The sequence below is a fragment of the Pleurodeles waltl genome, chromosome 9, assembly GCF_031143425.1.
Source record: "Pleurodeles waltl isolate 20211129_DDA chromosome 9, aPleWal1.hap1.20221129, whole genome shotgun sequence".
In the NCBI taxonomy this organism is placed as follows: Eukaryota; Metazoa; Chordata; class Amphibia; order Caudata; family Salamandridae; genus Pleurodeles; species Pleurodeles waltl.
In genome coordinates this window covers 823,322,053-823,334,933 of record NC_090448.1, presented here as the reverse complement: position 1 = coordinate 823,334,933, position 12,881 = coordinate 823,322,053, and positions in this window count along the sequence as shown.

The following is a 12,881-nucleotide window of genomic DNA, read 5'->3' as shown; positions in this document are numbered from 1 at the left end:
AACTAATACCCCTACACATATGTACCTAAGCTTATTTTTTTCTATTTTAATCCATGAGGTCTCTAATTTCAGATTTTCAGAAATTGGAAAATCAAAAATCAAAAATACAAGAATTCAAATGTGGCTGCAGAATATCAACTGTCTATTTCAGTCCTTTTTTATTTTGAGGTAAGCAGATGTAAAAATAGTCTTATGCAAAGGTTCACATTATTGTACATGTCCTTGATCTTCTATAACGTTTATCAAGTTTTCTCTAGAAAATGTTCAGAAAGCCTCTAATAAAAATTCAAATGTCTCTAGTAAAAGCACAGGTTGTAGTCACTAATATTCATTTCTGGGATATACTGTCTTTGTTCATTAAGTGGTAATGAGATTTCAAAGTTGAAAGAGAATGTGCACCGCAATCACAAACTCAAGAATGTTGAACTGGATTTGTACTGTTAAAACATAAAGTTGCAACTTCCTTCTCCCATTAATTTGCTGTAAAGTCTGTCTATTCTGGTGCTGCTTATTTTCAACTAGGTGCTCTCTTCCTTTTTGATCTCCGAGTTACTCAACCATCAGCATCACTGTCACTTTGACTTGACTCCTCAGTTTCTTCAGCAATTGTTGGGGGTACTTGTACAGCTGGCAAAGTTTGCTCACTTGGCCTATTTTCTCCAGGTACAACTTTTCTTGCAACAGAAACTGGTCTTTCATCAGCATCTGAGCTTCCATGAGTCAACTGATTCTGTCTCAACCCTTCTGTGCCAACCACTGCTGTTGACTCGTTCAGACCCCCATCCGACCGCAATTGTGCTGTATGAGCCACTTGCCCAAGATATATCTCCATCCATTGCATACAGGTAGCTCAATAAAGTCAAACTGCATTCTGTTGAATGGTTCCCCTGATCTACCTGTGTGACTCAGTGTGACTACTGTACATTTCCCTACATTCAACTGCTTGCATGTGGCACACCTGTGACACACAGCTTCCGCTATCAATCTGAATCTGGGGTTAAACCATGTCTGCCTAAAAGTTCTAATGATTGCATCACAACCTGCATGAGCATGCCAATTATAGTGTCTAGCCATGGGTGGTAACAAATAGTTTAGTAACACAGCTCTTCTATCACTTGAAACCTAAATGTCATCTTCATTTCTTTTGACACATCCTGCTCTAGTCCAGCTCTGCTGTTCTCCTGTTACTACTTCCTGGTATTTTTTTTACCTCCTCCTGTGTTTAACAGGAAATTTTAACTTGTCTCATCACTTGATTAATTGCATAATTCTCCATTAAAAGATGTACAGCTTAGGGTGCAATATCTCGCCACTTTGTCTGCATACATATTCCCCTGTATTATATAATAAGTGGACTTGCTGTCCACAGCAATTCGAGCAGGCAACTGTAATGCCATCAACAAGTTGTAAATGTATCCCCATTTCTGATGGGCAATGCAAAAGACGTCATAATGCCTCTCTGGGACCACAACTGAATAAAGTCATGAATGACACCAAAGCTGTATTGACTGTCAGAGAAAAATGTCACTTTCAACTGTTCAGAAACACAGCATTCTCTTGTAAGAGCAACTAATGCAGCTACTTGGGCAGAAAAGACCTTGAAGCCAGGAGGCTTCAATCACACCGGAGACAGTGCAAGCTGCATAACCAGCTCTCTCCTTCTTCACTAGTAATAGCTGGATATAATCTAGTTCCCTCAATAATCTCTGTTCTCCAAGCTCTCTGCTGACCATCCCATCTTGCCTTGACAAATGTCTTTAATGCTCTCTGCATTCTATTATCATACTCGTTTTACAATGTCTGACATCCCAAGTATTGAGTGCTTCAAATTGTGCAGGTCTCAGAGTTGGTTTCATCTTATAAAGAACTCCTCTCAAATTCTTAATAATTCTTAAATTAAAAGTTCCAAAGCAAGGAAATGCTAATGCACATTCTTCTTCTGTAATTTTATTCCATTGCTCAAGCCACAAACATACAGACCTTTTTTGGAGGTAACATATTGACCTAGAATACATTTGAGTGGGGTTTCTATTCACTTCTTCACCTCACTGGAATATATTAATCTCTTCTAAATGCATATTTCAATGCTTTAAAGAACTTTATTTTCAATTAAATTCAATAATTCACAATAAACTTTTTGTTTGAATCAGAAAGTAAATCTTTTCCCACAATTTTCTTCTCAAAGTTCTCAACTAATAGCAGCTCAGCACTGTCCACCAATACCAGCGTGGTTTCACACCAACTGACCTTTACTAGTGTAACAGACGCTGACGTCAATCTCATTCCTTGCAGCAACTCACCCACCTTGCAATTGTCTCTAACACAATCACTTTCTTACACATGTAATATAAAATATTGTGACCAAAGAAACCAACAACCTGTCTGCTCACTACAGGAAAGAGTAACCAAACACTTTAAAGCACTACAGAGATACCCTTTCTGACTATAGCTTTCACAATTACACAACAAATGAGATGACCAGCAAATCTCACTCCGATTGATACCGGTCCTCGATGTGCACTCTGGATTCACTTAATATCAACCAAGCCACATTCACTCAAGGAAAACTATTGCCACTGTTGACATCTCATTTGACAAGCATCTCACTGCAGGCATTAAATTATCCAAGTGCCTTCTACACTTGTGCATTATCTCCGGATCTTGGGCCACGATTGACCCATCAACAACAACAACTACAACTTAGCATTGAGTGTCACAACCACACAAGTGCAAAGACTCTGCAAAACACTTCACAACATCACACTTCACCACAGTCTCAGCCCTGAACCAATGCAATCTCAAGCACTATTAATACTCACACATCCACTGGAAAGGAACAACGCTACAGCTTCATAAGTCTTCGAAACAAACAATGGGACAGAATTTGGGGTGGACAAATTTGGACTAGGCAGGTCGCATGGCAATAATCCTACCTCCCTAACATTATGCCTAACTCTATCTCATCTCCCACCCATGGGAGGAACCACTACTCTGCTACCATGCTTGTTGGAGCATATTCCTTCTCAGGATTATGCTTGAACGAGGTTGGATTAATCTTTGGACCCAGAATAAGGATGTAGAGACAGAGAAATCAGTTATACAACAAATGTCTTCAGAAGGACAGTATGACCTATGTGGCCATACAAGGAAAACTCCAGTCTGAAATGAAGTCCAAGAGTTGTATTAAAGATTGAGGGTCAAAGTAATATAGATAATTCTCAAAACAAGACTGTAAAGGTACAGAGTCATGATAGGGTTTTCAAACCTCCTAAAGAAGTTCAAACAAACTAAGAAGACTAGGCCCTCAATCAGTGCTACCCAGAAAAGCAATAAAAAAAATTAAAAGGCAGAAACAAACACTGTCTAATTCTGTTAATCATTTAGCAGCTTGAATTCTATAATCTAGTAACCTAGTCAAGGGGTAACCCTATGAATTAGAAAGTCCATATTACTAGGTGCTTGGTTAAACACATGTGAGCAAAAGACGAACATCACAAAAAGGGTTAAAAGAATTTGGAAAAGGGAAATCAGGGGAAATAGGTGACTAACTAATATTGACAAAACGCAAATCAAACGGGAAGATGTCAGAATTTCAGAAGCTTGATCAAGAGTCTTCTTCTCTAAGACAAGGGAAAAATCTCCAAGCCTCAGCAAGGCATTTCAAAGGGGCAAGGGTAGAAAGGACTGTACCTCTCAGAGTTCAAGGAATTTAGCAAGCAGAGAAGTGTTGGGAAAATCTCTTCAAAGAAGACTGCAAGGTGAGAATGCTGCAGTGGAGTCTGAAGCGGGAATGCCACTGATCCAAGTGGGGAACGGTTATATTAAAGTTCATGATTCATCCATCTATCACTCCGTATGATGCAGAAGGTGAGATTGTCCAATGAAATCCCATCATGTGACATATACTGCAGTGAAAAATCCAACTACCGACAAGTAGAAAGCATCCATCCTGACTCATCCTTGCAAATTTAAACAATTTCATACATAATCCATTCCACAGTTCCTGACTGTACTGGGCTCAAGGTTAGTCTCTCAGGCTCACTATGTGTAAAATAATAAAACATCTATTACCAAGCTAGCATTCTCATGAGAACGATGTCTGAAGAAAAGTTCACGTTAGCAAGAATGACTAAACATTTTCTGCACAATCAGGAAACAGGGCCGTGCAGACCTCTCTCAGGCTAAGCAAAGTGAATTAAACCAGCACATTCATTTATGCAAATAAGGCACATTTGACACTCAAAATAATGAATCCAAAATTATTAAGCTTTTTCAGTGTTCATGTTACAGTATTTTTACTACAAACTTTGAGTTTTGCATGTAGCATTTTAAACATTTCCCTCTTGAATTCTCTTGTCATTTTAGTGCACACTATTAATATCATGAAATATAACATAGAAACAAATTAATTTGTTAAACATGAAGTTTAAAGGCTATGCCACATCACTTTTCAGTAACCTATTCTACAGTTAATGCACATTAAAATAGCTTCCAGTGCACCATCATTAACAAAGTGTATAGATTGTCGCATATAGATGATTTCTGTGACATTAGGGGTAATACTACAATTTCTGCTACATCAAAGGCAGTGAGTGGTGCAAGGCAGATCGCACAAGAAGAAGCAGTGTGAAATATTCTTTCATTGAGAAAACAATGTTCCTTTCTCCTGCATTTGGTATTATAGGACAGCGAGGAAGAACTACCCAGATGCTTACCAGTAATCTTCATCACTCCGAGTCCTCTTCTTTCTTGGTACAGTCTTAACCAGTGAGTTTATCTTCGGTCCTTGCAGATAATGCTTCCCAAGCGCTGTCCTTGCAGATAACGCTTCCCAAGCCCAATCTTAATACTTTTTCCAATATGGTCACCTATTTCCCAGCAACATTGAAAGACCTCACTTTTATCTTATGATACCCTATAATAATCAAACCATGGGAGGGAAGAAACCAGAACTGTAGCAATGAAGACCTGGACTCAGGGTAATGGAGATTACCAGTAAGTAACCAAGTCATTACCCCCATCATCTGCCTTCCATGCTTAGTCCTGACTAGTGCGGCAATACCCAAGCTGACATTATTGATTTAAACTATTGCAATGAACTTAAAAATTGTATGCAATACCTCTGAAAATGTAATTGCTTTGACTTCACCAGAAAAAAAAATATATTAAATCAAACAGAATGAACAAAAGATAATACATGTGACCCAAAATCTGTTGAGAGATCACTCCTGAATATAAATGGTAGTGAGTCACTAACATACCAGGAGATGCCCTTGTTACAGCACAACAAATGTCACGTAAAGGCTGCCAAAGAGGATGAAATCCCTCTGGCTGATCTACCTAGAATGTGTGATAATATCTCATTCCCCGGTATCTCATGTGCTTTGGATATAGCTAGCTTAACTGATTTTTAAAGAGTGACGGTGGAAGGGTGCAGACCCTTATTTGGGAGACCAGAAGAAAGAAAGAGAGAGTCTGCTTTACAAATAGAAGCTGTTCTTTCCAAATAAATGGTCAAAGCCCTATGCCCATCCAGGGTATGTAGGCATGTTTCCTCCTCCATTTTTGGGATTCGGTCAGAAAACAGGAAGAACAATATCTTCCGACAGATGGAATGTGGATGGTATTTTAGGTCTGGAGACCTTATCTCAACACTAGCTTATGTAGGAAAAACTTCAAATAAGGAGCTGAAGACAAAAAGGTCCCAATTTTGCCAACCCTCTGCCTGAGAAAATAGCAACCAGGAAACAAACCTTTGCAGATAGAAACTACAGGTCTGTTGCAGAAAGGGGTTCAAATGATGGCAACTGCAAAGCCTGCATACTAAAGGAAGATCCTATGGGGTGACTGGTAGCACATATCTCTTGAGAAGAAAGCTCTTGATGAGATGAGAAGCTACAGGGCAAATCACTTAAATCTGATACACTCTGAAGGCTTTAATAGCAGCTCACTGAGCCCTGATTGTAGACACTGCAAGGCCCAAAAGGAACCCATTCCTGTAAAAATCCAACTCTTTGGTCAGACCACAACAAGAAGGGGATAGGCCTTTCTCAGCACACTAGAGTTATAAATAATGCTAGTAGTGGGAGTAGGGTGGAGGGCCATCTATATTGCTAGATAGAAAGCCGTAGAACCAAGGAATACCTTGCTCCAGTAATGCATTATTTTCCCGTGCCAAACCCCCAGATTGAGTCTCGGAAATCAATCTGTTAGAAGGAGAGATTGACTCAGAGGTGAAAGCTGAATGGGGAATAACCTTTGTGGTGTCACCAAACTCTGAGTCCGAAGGAAAAATGGAAACTATGGTGGTCTTCTCATCCACACTAGAGCTACCAGTCTGCCCGTCTCCTTGGATTTTCATGGCCACTCTCGGGATGAGTAAAAAAAGAGGAAAGAAGCACAGGAGACCCAGAGGCCATGTGATTGAAAAGGCATATATTACCCAAGCATGAATGGAGGGATTCAGAAAGCGAAAACTCAGGAGCAGTGCATTCTGTTGAGTGGCAAACAGGTGAAGCCAAGGTATCTAGAACCTCTTCGTGATTGCCCTGAACAGTCGAGGACAGAGACAGAGGGACACTGAGGGCAGAAATTTCCTGCTAACCTGAACTGCAGGCCCATTCTCCATGATACACTGCAGATGTAGAGAGGAGATTCTCTTCCGGCCACAGGCATATCTTTTGAGAAAGAAGAAACAGGCTGGGATACATCCACCCCGGCAATTGAGATATGACCTCACCAGTTGATTGTCTGTTTGAATACTGACCTCTTGATTCTGAATAAAAGCTTGGAAAGAGAGAAAAGTCCTGTGCGTTGCCTTGAGCTTCTTCCTGTTGGATGAGTTGTGAATCTATATCCTGCCCAACTTGCCCTGGGCTGAAAGCAACCAACAAATGGCCCAACAACATGTCTTGCTTGCATCAGTGGTCATAATCACTAAAATTGAGTCAAAGAGAAAGCCCTGTTGAGATAGTCTGGAACCGCCCACCGCTGAAGATCCCTAGACATTTTCAGTGTGACAGGAATCATAGATTCGCAATTCTGGGAGGTTGGAGATCAAAACTGAAGGAGGTTGTGTACCAGGGGATACAGGTGAAGCTGAACCTATGGGAGAATAGCCAAGGCTAATGCCTTTTCACTTTGTCCACAATCTTGCTGATGCCTGGATCTGCAAAAAAGGTGTGACTAATGTGCTTGTAATTTGATTTTTCTGAAAGAAAGATGTCTCCAATGTCTCTGTAGAACATCACTCCAATGAACTGAGTGCACTGAAACAGGGAATAGTGAGACTTCTTCATGTTCGGAAGGAATGTGTGGTCTTGAAGCAGGCTGCACACTTGACTCTTCTTAAGGAAAGAAGAAGAGGCTATTAGCCAGTCATTTAGTTATGGGTACACTTGAATTCACCTCAAATGTAAAATACCCACCAGAGTGGCAAACGACTTCATGAAGACTGCCAGTGCCGAGGCTACCCCAAAAGGAAGAACTTGAAATTGATAGTTTCCTCAGCACTGTGAAACTTCTGATAAAATGGATGAATTGGAATGGTTCAGTAAGGTTAGGAAGTCCCCTCTATCCTCCTACGGAAATCTCTTTCAGTTTGTCAGAGGGAAATCCAGGGTTTGGATGTAATGACCAGAAAAAATTATTCTGTAGCTAATGTCACAACTGAGCACACACTTTAGTACATCCATCGTCCCTGAATCAGCTCGTAGAAATGACTGTGAATTGTACTGAGAAAAATGTTCTCTGGGGCCACTACTTAACCTGGAGAGGGACAATTTATTGTCTGACTCGCGGTGTTGGTCATTGGTTTCTGCACCTCAGAACCTATGAATATTCCTACAGATGTTTCAGAAAACCTTCTGAATGTTTAGCAGTCCAGAAGTGGATCTCTTTGTGGACAGCTAGAGTGCTACAGTGTTCTTCTGCCTCCATTATTCTCATGTTTTCAGGATCTGCTGGAAATAGAGGTCAATGCAACGGAGTGGCAATGGCCAAGAAAGTTATTGTATCTGTCCTTCCCATTCCTGTCATTCCCCACCTAATAGCAAAGGGTCAGAGGAAAGAGGCAGAGTAGATTCTGGTGTATCCATATTAGCTACAAAGGCATTAGTTTTCACCTTCTAATTGAGATGTTTATTGGGCATGTGTGGTTTCTTCCTCTAGATCCATATCTATTGATTCCCTCCACCTTGGTTACCCCTTCCATCTATACTGAGATTGAAATTGGAAGGTTGAAAGGGAAAGCTTTACAATGTTACAGCTTTTACTTTCAGTGGCTAAATCCATTTCAGCCTCAAGAAGGGAATCCTCTGATTGAGCATATAACCACCTATGGCCCCTATAGTTTTATAGTTGGATTCTCAGTTTGTGCCTAACATAAACTCTACATTTGACAATAAAAAAAATACTTTTCCAGCTCTACTATAGTCCTCTGGTTCAGATCGGTATGTTTTTCTGGATGTGGTCACACCTGTCAAAACCTATCTATCTATTTCAGCTGATTAGAGAAAATGTGACTTGCTGTTTGTTAATTTTGGTCAGGGGAATATGGGGATGAAGTCTTTTCTTTCTACTGTGGGCTGTTACGGAAAGCTGGCTCCTTATATAGTGGATGAAAAAGAGGTAAACTATGCAAAGGTTCCTGGCAAACCACAAAGGTGTTAGAGAGGTACTAATGACACCCCAAATGCTCTCTTTTGTGGTAGTGTGGGCAAGCAATTAGGCATATCAGAAATTAGTGCTAAGCATGTAAAGCACACACAGGCAGTAAGTGAGACACACACTCAATAAAGAAATCCGACACCAATTTATAAAAGTAACACATACCAAGATTACTAGAATCAGGTGAGTACTTTTTGAGATATGATTTTTTACAGTTTTCAAAAGTTCACTAGAGATGGGAGGGAAACTCCACTCCTCTGGTGGAGCCAACGGTGTTTTTGGCACTACGCGATCCACTTGGAGCGTGGAGTTCATCCAAACACTCCACTAGCCCCGCCAGTGGAGCAGTGCTTCCCAGTGCGCACTGCAGCCCAGTTGTGGGCTACACAGCGTAAGCGCAGACAGTCTGCACTTGCGCTGTGCAGCCCATAACTGGGCTGCAGCGCGCACTCTCAGCCTAACTGACGTTGGCACGGCAGCATGCAGCTGCTGCCAGCACCAGCTCCAATCCACCAAGTCTCCCTCCGCCACCTGGGCCGGGCCTAGGGGCAGAGAGAGGCAGAGTGCCAGGCCACTGCAGAGGAAAAGAAGAGAGGAGGACCCCTGAAGGACGGCTCTCTTTTCTTTTTCCTTGTTTGTGCACACTGGTGCACAAACAAGTACTGAAACAGCAGCTTTTGCTGCTTATGGCCCTGGCCCCCTGAAGGGCTTAGGTAAGTCCTTGTCATTTCTCTTTCCTTTTTTCGTGTCTGTGCACACTGCTTCACAAACAATTGCTGAAACTGCAGCTTTTGCTGACTACGGCCCTGGCCTGAATTCAGGACAGGGCCATAGGCAGTGAAAAAAGCTGCAGTTTCAGGCCTCTTGTGCACCGACCTGCCTCGTCTGCAGTGCACACGAGACAGGCAGGTGCACAAGAGGCCTGAAATGGCAGCTTTCACTGCCCTCAGCCCTCTCCTGAATGCACCCGATCTCGGAAGCTCTAAGCAGGGTCGGGCCTGGATAACCAGGCCCGACCCTGCTTAACGTTTCCCAGATTGAACACATTTAGGACTCCATGGTCACAGAACTCTGCCTCTCCAGATTTCCACAGAGTTTTTAATCAACTCCGTGGAATACAGTGGAGTGGAACTCTGTGTACTCCACCCAAGCCTAAAGTTGACACAGTGCATTTTTCTGTTACTGCAATGTTACCCTGTTGGAGAGAAAACGTATACGGGAAACAGGTACTTTACAACAACTTACAGGACCAATCTTCTGGACTTAAGGTGAGTACCGGGCAAGGTCCAAGACCACACCAACAGGTCACCTGGGTTGGCGTTGGGGTGGCCAGGTGCAGTGGTGCAGTTTAGCATTGGCTACCCTGTGTAAGTCAATGAGAATCGATCTGGTCACGATGAAGCTGCAGGGGTGGCCTGAGATTCCAGTCCAGGTGAACCACCAAGGGGGTTCAGTTCTTGCAATACTCAGAGACCTAGGGACCACGGTGATCCTGTTCTCCTTGGTCTGGGGTGTTCGGGTGCAGAGGTGGTATGGAATATCAGATATCCGTCACCGGAGGCGGTCACGACGGAGGGGGCCTGCAGAAACAAGCTTCAGGCTTGGACTGGGTGTCCAGTCCGACCGAAGCAACAAGTGTGCTCAGGTCTCACGAGCCTGGGGGACCTATGAATACCAGTGGTCCTCTTCTCCTCAGCCTGGAGCATCCGAGTGCAGAGGTGCAGGAGACCGGAGGCAGTCCCAGTGAAGGGGGGTCTGCAAATGGAGGCTGCAGATGCAGTCAGGAAGTCCATAGGGTTTAACTCAAGGTGGGCTTCATCTCTGAAGGGCGTAGGAACCGCAGCTCAGGCTAGGTGGCATGGGTGCAGTGGTGATCGGTCGTCAGGTTTTCGACAGTCCTGTTCTTCACAGTTCTTTCTTGGGTTGCCAGCAGATGCAGAGAAGCAGCCCCTCTGCTCCAAGGGAGTTCTCCTTGCCGATTTGCAAAGCACTGGCAGCTCTCCCGGTTTCATGATGGTTGCAGCTGCAGGACCGGTCAGTTGCTCCTCAGTGGTCATGTGCAGCAGACAGGCTAGCAGAGTTAGAGCCAAGTCTGTCATGCTACTCAGTTCTTCGGTTCAGTAGGTGTCTTGTCCACTCCTTCTTTTGTGTCCGGTAAAAATCTGTTTTCCTGGTATCAGGGGATCCCCTAAATACTCACACAGCCAATGGGCTACTTACCCTTGGAGTCACCATGCTCCCTAGATGACCACTTCCTTTGGGGAGTGGACATCACCCTGTCCCAGAGTTCCTAATTTCACAACACACAAGATGGCAGAATTCCTAAGGCAGTGGGCACTTTAGGCTAATCACCCTAGGGTTGTGTTCAGTCTGTAATTGCAAGAAACCTCCTGCATAGCTAAGTTTCCCGCCAGTCCGGGTACCATATGGTCCCTGTGGCAGGAGGGTAGGTATTTCCCTCTGAGGAGAGCCAGATCGGAATACCAAAGATGGTGGGCTCCTTTGAAGCTTCCTGTCTTGGAATGTAGATTTGCAGATCATCCTGTTGGAAGTGATGTGTTTACACCCCTTCCAGAGCAGGCTTTGTTCCTTATCACCTGAGAGCAAAGGCTCTCACCTGTGGGGGACAGAAATGTATCTGTTGGTGGCAGGCTGATTAAAATTAGTAATTGAGTCCACCAGCAGTTGGTAGGTTTTCCAAGGGTACCTCTAAGGCTCCCTATGGGTGCATGTATCAATGAACCCATGATTGAAATTGGTGAAGGTTTGTTAATGCAATGTGTTTGATAGAACCATCCCTAGCCATGTAGCTTCCTAACTCATATGACCCGTGTCCAGCACATGTGCTTAAAATGGCTTCCCTGTTCACTTACTTTGCCTAAGAATCAACAAAGACATGGCAGGGGCGTGCCTGCTCTTGCAGATATGCCTACACATGTAATATAATGCATCCTGCCTTAGAGCTGTAAGGCCTACTGTAGGGATGACTTACAAATATTATATGCAGTGTTTATAGGGCATGGTACACAGGCTGTGTGCCATGTTTTGTTTTCACGTTAGGGAGCACCTTTTCATACAGCCTGTAATTGCAGTCTACATAAGGTTGGTGCTGGGTCCCTTTGAGTAGCACAGCTGTGCTGCAGCTCCCAGGGACCGTCTGCAGCCCCTGTGACCTAGGTAGCAACAGCACAATTTACTAGGGACTTACAAATGGTGCTACAGGGCTGGTCACTTGGGGATTAAGTGAACAGGGGTCTTGCTTTTAGAGGTAAGAACACCAGCACTGGGGACCAGGTTAGCAAGAACCCAGTGCTCTCCAAAGTGGCAAAAAAGTCTGTGTGTGTGGAAGGGGGAGGGGAGGTACAGCAGATGTGACCCAGATTCCTACAGTTGTTGAGTATCAAATCAAGTGCTTGGTTTGTTGTGTAGCCATTTTAGTCATAAGCTTCATGCACATTATTTTAGCATACTAGGCCTGTCGCTGTGTACTTTCACCTAGATATGTTTTATTCAGCTCCCCTTTATTATTTTACAGTAGTCACTTTCATGGTCTTGTTTTATTTTCTTCTATCTGACTGTTTTTGCCTAGGCCAGCACTCTGTTCCCAAACAAGACATTCTTGCTCATTCTGTGCTTCTTCCAAGGCTGTAGAAAGATAGGTTGTCGATGAACGTGGTATTAGTTTAGTCTCTGATATCCAAAGAAAACACACATCCTTACGTAGGGATATTTTCTCAGAACATCAGTTGTTTTATTATAAAAACACTTCCCTGTCCCTTACAAGTTAGAGGGAGATTCCAGCCAAAGAACCACGACTGTATGCTGATAGCTGAATGCTTCACTACAGATGCTAACACAGAATTCAGGCCTTTGCTCAGGTATGGAATTAGCCGGTTGACTCTAGTGACAACATGAAAGCGTTATTTCTATGCTTTACTCTCTTCGTCACAATTTTAATCCTGTTATGTAGTGTCGTCCTAGTTATTGCAGCTCATGCTTTGCTAAATAAGATGCAGTCACTTCTTTAAAATCTTATTGAAACATATACTGCCTCTGTTTGTCATTGTGTATATGAGACTAATGTAGCTGAGTGAAATGGATGTGACTGAGTAACCACGGCTTCCCTGAGAAACCATTTCTGTCGTGGGATTCGGCTGCCCAATCATCCCTGCCGTTGGGTAGAGATGAGGCACTGCTAGTTAGCTGGAGAAAAA